This window comes from Rhagoletis pomonella, unplaced genomic scaffold (assembly GCF_013731165.1).
Source record: "Rhagoletis pomonella isolate Grant_MI unplaced genomic scaffold, Rhpom_1.0 Rhpom_scaffold_00002, whole genome shotgun sequence".
NCBI classification, from domain to species: domain Eukaryota; kingdom Metazoa; phylum Arthropoda; class Insecta; order Diptera; family Tephritidae; genus Rhagoletis; species Rhagoletis pomonella.
The window spans coordinates 917,117-928,220 of NW_023458556.1; the positions used below are offsets into that span (position 1 = coordinate 917,117).

General features: G+C 34.0%; 1 long non-coding RNA gene across 1 annotated transcript; it reads left to right on the plus strand.

Annotated features, from left to right (window-relative positions):
• Positions 1-560: 560 nt before the first annotated feature.
• On the plus strand, positions 561-1,641 carry LOC118732319. The gene is made up of 2 exons (XR_004992119.1): positions 561-1,018; positions 1,090-1,641. It is a non-coding gene; the product is annotated as an uncharacterized LOC118732319 (long non-coding RNA).
• Positions 1,642-11,104: the final 9,463 nt, after the last annotated feature.

The following is an 11,104-nucleotide window of genomic DNA, read 5'->3' on the forward strand; positions in this document are numbered from 1 at the left end:
ATGATTGAAGGTGCTGCCACATATTTTGTAGTCGCTTATGTCACTGTGCCATGATTTTGTTAAAATTTTTGTAAACTGGCTTACCACACTTACAATTGCTATAAATTTTGCTTCCAGTTTTTTAAGATTTTCTAATTTGGTGTCTTCAAACTAAAAACAAAAACACCAAAAACGCACCATGCACGAAACTCAAAAATTTTAGCGTTTTGAATACCCACTAAATTTGGTGCGAAAAGCATAAAGTTGGCAACAGTGAATGTAAACAAAAGTATTTAATGACGTCAGCGATTGGGTGGATGCTGTCAAATCGACGAAGAGAGGGTTAGCGGTCCGCGAATGGCGCGACCTTTATTTTCTGGATCGTGCATGTCAGTATCATCACAGTATAAGTCAAGGCGAATTTATATAAGGTGGTGTTGTTTAATCAGCTGTGAGTAGCGTTTGATTGTCAAAATTTTATATTTTGTTAGTGAGTGAGTGAAAACGTGAGAGTGTTTGCATTTTCTGTCGCCCTTTTTCATTCGGAGAAGAATAGCTGAAATTTGACAATGACCAGCTAAAAGCAAAAACAAAATACAAGTAATTGTTGTATTTGTTGAATCGATACCACCTTATATGAATTCGCCTTGGTATAAGTATCACAATCATTTTTCACGCAAACGGTCTGGATCATTCTTGTTGGAGTGGCAGCACTAATTTTACACTACTAGCACGAGGAAGACGAAAATATAAAAATGAACTCACTAAATGGGGAAAAATACATTTAAACGAAATAATATGCACTTCAAGAAATATTTAGCGTAAAGGAAATTTATTGGAGCAATGGCAGAACATATGTTTGTGTATAAATTCATTTGTCAGTGCTACCAAACCGTACTGCCATATTATCAGTGACACAAACCAAAAAGAGCGGATCATAAATTGAACCAGATCTCTATCAGGATCTTATCGTTGTTGTTGCATTTGCATGCTAATTTTTATCCGGATCCCGATCATTGCCCACGGAAACACAGCAATTGTGCGTATAATTTGTTATTGTAAATTTTTTTTTGTTCTGTCGACACCACCTTGTATAAATTCGCCTTGCAGTTTGCCAAACAAAATTTCTGCATAACACCGACCTAACCCATCAAAAGCATACATATCCATATTTATACATATATATAGAAATATGTATTCAGATCTCTGCGCATTAGTATATATTTTGCTATCATTTCAAGAGAGTTGTGCAACGTTTTCGCTTCCTTGTAGTTTTAACTTGGAGAGTGGCTAAATAAAAGCTTGTAAAAGTCGCGTTTTATATACTTTAGTGACTAGTAAATAATAAGACACTGATTTATTTAGCAGTCGTCGAGCATAGGCGCAAGTATTTATATATGTAAGTATGTATGTATGTAAATATAGCTGAAAGCGACGTGAAGTCCAAGCATGCCAACAAATATTGATGAAAACGCAGAGAAAGACAATTTCAAAGCAGCACAGCACATCCACATCCAACCGTAGCTCATTTTGCCACATAATCGAGATCGAGAGCGCCTCTAAACACAACAAACGTAATAACCAGAAACAAGCTTCCAGTTAGTCAGGCAGAGGCAGATAGGCATAGCAGTGTCGCGCGCATACATACAATTTTGTGAATCGGTAAAGAGAAATTTTTTTTAGTACATACTTGATAAAACAGAAATCAGCAAATACCTATATGTAAATACTGGTGATAATTGAGTTGCGAACGAGTCATCGGCATAATTTTTAATCACACGTCATCTGCGTTCTTTCATTAAAATAAATTTATTGTAATTGTGAGAAAAAAAATACAACTTAAAAGGTGGTAGTGAAGCAGTTTATGTGCTATGTAAAAAGTTAGGAATCGTTTGTGGATTTTCAAAAGAACAATACCTACCTTCGAAATTTGTGTTCTTTCTTTTAACATACATAAATACATACATATGTATGTATATATGTTTGCTCATACACATCCATGCATATGTACATATGTACATACACACATACATGCATAATTATAGTATGCAATTGGGCGTGAGTATTCATACGTGTATGCGTGGGATTTGTATCTATGTTACAGACTTGGATCTGAACAAATTGACTGCAAAACACACAAGAATAATGTGTACATACATATATTTTTAGGCCATCTTTGTGTTTTTTGTTTCGTGGCTATCGACTTTGCAAGTAGAGGGCAAACAAAGGCAATCAGCATTGCCGCAAAACATCTTTGCGTCAGACACATACACAATATGTATGTATTCAAGAAAAACACTGTTAAGCGCAACAAAAGCAACAGTCGCCATATTCACGACAACAATAACGAAAAACAACACGTGAACACGCACACAACCGAGTTCAACAACAACAGACTATCTGTATTTGTACACTGCATGTACATATGTAGATATGTATATTTCGTCATTTTTGTTCGCTTTACGTCCCGTGAACCGTGTGCTGTATGCAGTCAAGTTTTTGTATGATCGAAAAGAAGAAAATTACGCGAAAAGCAGAGAGTGCATATAAAGGAATTGCATCAAACTAATGACCAGTATAAATGGTCAAAGGGGATTGATAAACTCCTTTACATAAAAACCTACATATCTACATACATATGTACATATTGACATTAAATGCGTATACATACGTATTCAATTGATGGGAAGGGTGACTAAAGTGAAAAAATATAAATATATACATACATATATGTACTTACGTACGTATATCTACTATATATATATGTACATATGCATACATACATGCACAAGTATGTATTTTGTACTGCAGCCGCTGCTAGGAAAGAGAGCAAGATAAACGGGAGAAGAGAAAAACAGCAAGAGATATACGAAAGTACCACAACTGCAAACTTCCAATAAGAATTTTTCGTGTAGCATTTCTCGCTAGGAAAATAAAAATATAAAACTGCACTGGGACCAGTGGTGCTTCAACTTTTAGCCGATTTTACCCTGTACTGAAAAAATTAAATTTTTTTAAATAAAATTTCTCTACGTAATGCTAAACACACAGCGTATGTTCGATGAACATAGCACTGCAGGGAGAAAAAAAAACGTTCGATGAGCTCTTTAATTATTCTGAGCCACAGACGGGATTTAAAATTATTTTTGGTTTTAAATCCGATATTAATTAAGAAATTTATTTAATTTGTGATTTGTTTCATCGACCATATAAAAAATAAATTTTATTTTCTAAAAAACTGTGCTTGCGTTACATAAAAAAAGGAAAATGTATTTAACAAAGTGTGATTGAATTTGACATTGCTCTCTGAAGAACCATGGTACAAAAAAGAAGGTAGTTTCAATAAACAACTTTTGACGGATAATAAAATTTTTTGAAGTTTCATAAATTGTGAGTATTCTCAACGGCCTTGCCACTTTGATAATATTATAACAATAAATCGGAGTATTTCTTTCCCACATTTATACCAATTTAACAATATTTCAAATCAAAAATCATTAACAGTGCTTGGTGATTTTTTTTACTTACGTGGTGGTTCGCACATTTTCCTTATTAAAAACATATAAAATGTGTAATGTTAAAGGAGACTTCATTGAAATTGTTCTTTTTATATTACAATGTTGTTATTTTTTCATTTTCTTATTTTGAATGCAATCTTGCGATTTAAAAATCAAATTCTAAAGAATGCTCTTTCCAAATAAATCTTGTTATAATCGCCAATTCCATGTGAATAAATTGTTCTCATAACTTAACATGCAAAACAAAAACAAATTGGGAAAAATTATTTTTGTTTTGCTTTATAATTTTTGGGAATATTTGTTCACACGAAATTCGTGATGAAATTCGTGAAAATTTACTTTTAAAGTTCTCATCAGATTTTGCAAAAAATTAGGCTTTGTGGTTAGCGTATCACCATTAACGTCAACAAATTTCGCATTTAAAATTTCCAATGTATGCAAAAAACGTTAATTCGGCTTGCACATAACTCCCTCCGATAAGCAATTAGCATAAGTATAATTTTGATCACTTTGTTCATCCGTCCTGAAACCTAGTTTCGTCAACCCCATTTTGGAGATTATGCATTAATTTTCAGATTTATCATACTCGACATCTTTGAGTGGACTGATGAAATCTTCTGCTTAAAAAAAATATTACTGCTCGTGGTCAGGTAGCATGAATTTAATGAAATCCCATAATTTTATAAAAAGTCAAATGGTTAACAACAACAATGAATGCCATTAAATGAAACTACCTTCTTTTATGTATCATGAGAAGAAAGATCCTATAAAGTCAAATTGAAAAAAAATTTCAAAATGAGTTGTCAATCACACCTTGTTTAATAAAGCTTGAAAAAAAAGAAGGTACATTTGTAAGATCCTACTGATTCAATCATTTTACAGCATACATAGACTGCTTTTACACAGTTCAAGTATTGAATTCACCTCTGCTCGCATGTGGAAGAGAGGATGTGAGAAGAAAAGGGACGAGTACACATGCGTTGTACCGTCAAGTCGTTTCAACTTTCTTGCTTTGCTTTTGGCATTTTCGTTGCTTCCCATTTAAAGAACCAAAAACTTGAATTCAACAGAATTGAAACGTGTAAATGCAAATAGAACACACAAAAGAGAATGAGCAAGAATTGCTTTCAAGTACTTGAATCATGTAAATCGGGTGATACATACATAAAGGCTGGTTTTCATTAGGTCAAAATCCCTGACATCAAAGACTGCCTTCATCTGACAGCAGTTCATTTGGTGTCAAATGCGCTTTCATTACACTTTAAAAACTGACCAAGTGGTGCTACCGCAATGCATGTCAAAGACTGTCGTCAAATTTCGGTGTCAGATGATTGACATCCCGTTGTCATTACTGATGTCAAATGTGGAGTTAAATTTTTACAAAAAGTGTAGAATACCGACCTTTTAGCTATAGAAAACCCAGAAATGCAACTGGATACAACTCTTCATGCTGATTTCAACCTTACCAAAATTATTTAGCGCAAGTAAAAAATTAAGAAGATATAGGAGGCTAAGTTAAATTTTGCGATATTTTGAAATATCAATATCTACATAACCGATTAAACAACTAATGATGTCAAAATAAAGATGATTAGTTTTTCTTTCAGTTGATGTACATAACTTTTCTGATGATTTATATTTTTAAGTCAAAAATACTACAAAAGAAAAAATTAATTTTTTCATACATTTTTTTTGAAGAAAATTGCTACAGAAATTTATATATTATTTAGAAAGTACAAGTAATTTAACGAAAGTAGTGGTAAAAATCGAAATTGTATACATATTTTTTTTTTAATGGTGTTTACCTAAAATTTGTGTGAAAGTGGTTATAGTAAATAGGTATTAAAATTAACTTTGAATTGGCATCAATACTTTTCTCATCGGTCAAGTAGTTTCAGAGATATTAATCATATAAAAAATAGGAAAGTTGAAGTTTAACCCGTTTCGGTAAGGTTGAAATCAGCGTGAAAAGTTATATCGATCTGCATTTTTGGTTTTTTGTAGCTAAACTGTCGGTATTGCAGCTAGAATCAGCTGTTCGCATGGCAAACGAAATCAAATTGTTGGCAAATAAATTTTGGTTGTCAAATGCTGCAGCATCAGAGGCGAGGGCCGTTTTCGCTGGCTGTCATTTTATATGATCGTTCGTGGTGATATATGACAACAAACACAAATGACACCAGATGACAACCCGTTTTCACTATTTTGACAACATTTGACGTCAGATATGACCTAATGAAAACCAGGCTATAGATTGTGTAAAACATACAGGGATAGACTCGTTAATTCTAAATTACATCGGGGGTTAATTGCAGTTGATCCGGATTAGGATCTAAAGTAAATTTTCAAAACTAATAGTACGTTAATGTTGAGCCATAAACTCGAGTTTATTGGCCATTTTGGAGTTTAATGCTAAACTCTGCTCTTAAACTCGGAGTTTACGCTACAAACAATTTTTTTTAAACTCGTTTTAAAACCACTTTTATTTGCTGTTTATGGGAATGCAACCCCTTTTCTTAATAAAATTTGGCAGCACAGTGCATACAACTTGGCCGCATTAGCAGCGTTGCCATTTTGGACCAATTGGACCAAAATTGGTAGCTTCATTCTCCGTTGGTAGCTTGGTTGGTTTGATGAAGCTTTTGGTAGGCAACAATGTTTTGAAAACACAACCAAATTGAACATTAAAATTTGTTCGCTTAATTTTTGTTTATGCGTTCAAAACACTGCTTTCACTTTGCTTACACGTATAAGATTTCTTTATTTTTTCTATGTATTTCATTAAGCAGACAATTTTCTGCAAACAAACCTCACTTCCCAAAGCTATGACCGATGATTAGCTGTTCAAATTATCGAGAAATTACCTATCGTCTTGATAGAAAAATTGGTGATAGGCAATTTGCAAAGTGTGAGTGTATTTGTAAAAAAGGGTGAGTGTATGCCAATTGAATCAAATTTGGATTTTTTTATTGAAATGCATAAAATGTCTGCTTTTGTTTTTTCTCACAAAAAAAAAATAAATGTGATATGAATTGAATCAATCTCAAAGGTATTTACATATTTTGCAAAAGTTTTCTATACAATACGTTAATTCATTTATTTAAAGGCCCGAATTTCTTTTGTTTAATCTTAAATGGTGTAAATGGTTAACCAATATTGTAAACAATATTATGTGTAGTTTTAATGTTTACTGCTAGCTAAAAATCCCCGCAAACTCGACAAATCTCGTTTTAATGATGAAAAATTGTTGGTAGTTTGGAAACGTTTTGGTAGGCGTTCCGGTACCTAAAATTATTTTTAAGTGGCAACACTGCGCATTAGTATAAATTTCGACAGCACTGATGAATTTGGACAATTAGCCTGTTCCCGTACTACAGAATAATCATGCCTACTACGGTATCCGACGGATGCCATCCCCACGGATCTAATCAGATTCGTACTGTCGGAATAATCTAGTGCGAAGGATTAGATTCGTGCGAATGGTATCTGCCGGACCGGTTTAGGTCTGTTTCCGAGGGATCCCATTCCGCCATTTTCTATTTCAAAAATCTGACATCAGATTTGAAACCAGCGACCTCGAAACCCACATTTATATGAGTTTCTGATAAAAGGGAAAAAAATTATAAAATTTGATCGGCATATTGGATTCGCCATTTTGAATTAAAAAAAAATCTGACATCAGATTCGAAGGCAGCGACCTCGCAAAACCCGCCATTTATATGAGTTTTTGGTGAAAGGAAAAAAATGATAAAATTTGGTCGCCATATTGGATCCGCCATATTGAATTTCAAAAATCGGACATCATATTCGAAATCAGCGACCTCTCAAACTCCAAAACAGTGAATTTCAAATCATATTGGGGTTACTTTTCGATTTTTGGACAGCAAATGATAGTCGTCAGACCATAGTGCATTGTTCCTAGGGCTTATGAGCGTGAAATGCATACAACAGGGGTGCTTATAAGCGAGAAATACTGTACTGTCAATGTCTCTTCCCATTTTATTTGCAGCCAGTGATCGGACACACACACACACATTGTGGTAGATCTGCCACTTTTTTGAGCATCTACCACTCAAGGTCTAAAATTTACCACATATTCGCGTTTTTGAGTAGTTTTATTTTTGCATTTTAAGAGCAAAAATTGTCCAACACTAAACACTATATGTTGACAAAAATGATATAATACAAGATTCCACATTCCCGGCGACGATGAAATTTCTCAAGTAAAAGTAAACAAATCCGAATGGGAGGATAAAATAAACTGTAAAGTAGTAAATTTTCTCAGTAATCAATTTTTCGACAGAAAACGCGGATATCCACTTTTCCCGCATATGTGGTACCGCCGCGAGTCAAAAAACTGTATGTTAGTTTTTTTTTCGCAATTTCTTTTGTTATTTTTGCAGCTCCTAAATATGCAGCTCATCTTACTAAAAAACAATAAAAAAGTAACAACAGTAAATGCATATTTTATGTGAATACCATATAATATTTCCATTACCTTCCGTTTTATGCTCCCTATCGCTAAAAGCTTAAATTTCTTTTAAATAATTATATATTTTTTCTTTGAAGTAGGTAATCAATCAATTTTTTACTTTTGTCAAAGAATATGGTAGCTCGATTTCAAAAGAAAATGCCAAAAGCAGAGTTTACGTCAAATGGGAGCAATGGCGGCTAAGAAGTAGAAGTGAAACTACCTTTAAATATTCGTATCATGCAATTTTTGAAACCTCAAACAATTTTATTATCCGTCAAAAGTTGTTTATTGAACTAGCTTCTTTTTTGTATCATGGATTGACTTAGTAGCCGAATATTTGTCAACCAGAATACCAAAAATCATGGCCGTCTGAATAACACAAATCATTTATATAGTACGCATGCTTTTTAAAAATACATATTTGTTTCAACACATTTTGCAATAGGACTGCGCAATTATTAAACTTATTATAACTCATATTAATTGATTAATCGAACAATCCGCTTTTAAGAGCTCGGCGCTAAAAATTAAATAAAAACCTAAAATAAGGCGAGATCAGCTATTTTCACAATTTCTTCAAAATCACCTATAGTGTCTGAGAGATTTACAATTCTGTTTGCATATATATTGAGCTATTCAACCTTGATAACATACTGTTTGATATTGGAAACATTTTGCAGCTGAAACTATTAGCCTTCATATAACACTTTATTCGAACTATTGAATTAGGCTTTCCAATCTCATCATATTTCGAATCTTATTTCGACAGCTGTGTGGAATATCGACCTATCTCGGCAGCCAGTTCAAAAACACCATATCTCAAAAAACTTTTCAAGAACGCCCTATTTCAGAAAAATACCCTATCTCAGAATTTGGTTGAAGAACGCCCTATCTCACTTCAAAATGTATTGAAAATGTGCTGATATAGGACGTTTTTGAATCTTCAGCTGAGATAGGGCGTTTTTTGAAGCGAATTCTGAAATAGGGCGTTCTTGAAAAGTTATTTGAGATAGAGAGTATACGAGCTGGCTGCCGAGATAGGTCGATCTTCCACTCAGTAGTCGATTTTTTGTTGAATTCATTACGGAAAAACGCGCTCAACAAAGCATGTGAGTGGCGCAAGGATAATAATATGAATTTACTTATATGTCCAAACATTTTATTGCCTGTTGCGGTTTTCTCTCCGTAAGCAATTATCCAAAATTTTTCAGAGTCGGATGGAATGGTTCTGAGAAAAGTTATTCCATGGGAAAGTTAAAAGATTTAAATATTCAGTTTCCGCTGCTTTTCTTTCCTTCAAAGTCAAATAGTGAATTGGCAGGTCCCTGAAACTCGCCCTCTTGTGATTCACACACTTTTCTGGTGACAAAATCAAAACTTTTTTAAAAGTATTTAATTGACTAGGTAATTGTTTCAAAAGTTCTTCGATTAGGGTGATTAAACATTTTTGAGTATTTTAATATGCTTCTTAAGTCAAGTTTATCACGCAGTTGACTAGCCTCTTCTGTAAAATTATCGTGGAAAACTTAGTTTTGTGTATTATTATAATTGGGAAAAATTTATTTGAAGGGAAAAAATCGCCAAAAACCGCCAATGGCGATTTCCTGAAATTTTACGCGCAAATATCCAAAAAAAAAAACGTTAAATTGGCGCGAATGGCCACTCTGCTCATAAGACTAAAGCGGAAAAGCTTTGGTCCAGTTATTCAAGTCTTCTTATACCAATCTTTCAAAAAAGTTAACAGCTTCAAAAATTTCATTATTACAATTCCGGTGGACATTTTTTTTTTAAATATTTTTAATGCAGATTTTTAAGCTTAAACTGTTCTGTCATCTGAGGCGATTTTTTTTTGTGACGATATAATAGATTTTATAATTCCAATGGAAACACAGTACCGAGTTTTTTTTGTTGTATGGGGAGTGATGCAGTCTAATGTACATATGTATGTGTATTTTCAACCAAATTAAGATCGTAAACAACTACTGTTTAACTGATTTACTGTATTCACTTTCGACGAATTCAAAGGTACATACAACAGACGAATCTGCAGAAACAGCTTTTGAAGAAATTAATGCGGAAATACAGATTTATTTAAAAATAGCCAATGCCCGCTTACTTCGCGGCGCCTAATATTTAAGACCTTTTGCGTTGGCCAATACAAAAGAGCGTTTAAAAGCAAAAATAGTCTGCAAACCACTAAGGCGCAGTATCCTTTTCACACATGGGCCAATAATAGTAACGCTGTGATACCATATGGAATACCAATCCCTTTCGGTGTCATGGGCTTTACCGATGGTCTTATTTCCACCTGTGAGATCTCTGCCAAGCATGCGTAATCTTTTTGTATGATCTTGCAACTGCAACATTGGTGCGAAGCGTATGCCAATAAAAGTTCTTATAAGGAAACTTAAGAGCACAGAAGTTCGTTTTCTGTTATAGGAGGGCCAAGAATCCTCGCTGCCCCACAGGATGAATAGTTTTCCGGTACATCGGCTAAATGAGTCGTGCGATCTCTTGAATATCTTTAAAATGGAGCAATTGATATACCTACGGTATACAACACTTTTACAATTCGTGGTAATATTTATGAACTGATTTCTAGGTAGATGCAAGATCGCATGATCGTGCATGAGGGCGCCAGACAAACTTAACCCCATCCTTCATTTAGACATCTGAAAACTAAATTCGTATAACTTAAACATAGGGGCAAAGCAGACCAACCACACGGGGTTTCTATACATTTCGGCTGCAGCGCCATCCATTGGGTCCATTTTCTGCAAAACCGTTGCTTACCATGAAATGAATACGTGTTATGAATTTCAACCTCGAATCCAGCGGCGCTCATCGGGTAAAATTTATATCAAAAGAATTTTCCATCGTACAGGTACATAGCCCACATTTAAAATTTGTACGAAATCGATTAATAAATAAGATTTTTATAAATAACTCTACTCCAGCACCACCTAGCGAGTTTTCTTGTAGCATGGAATAGAACCATATATGTATGTATGTAAGATAACCTCCGACATTCTGACGGAACTCTATTCAGTGGTTTTTGAGTTTAGTCCGAACAACGAAAACGGCTATCATTTTATGTATATAGCGAAACTCGTAAAATCAAAGCTCTCTTCTT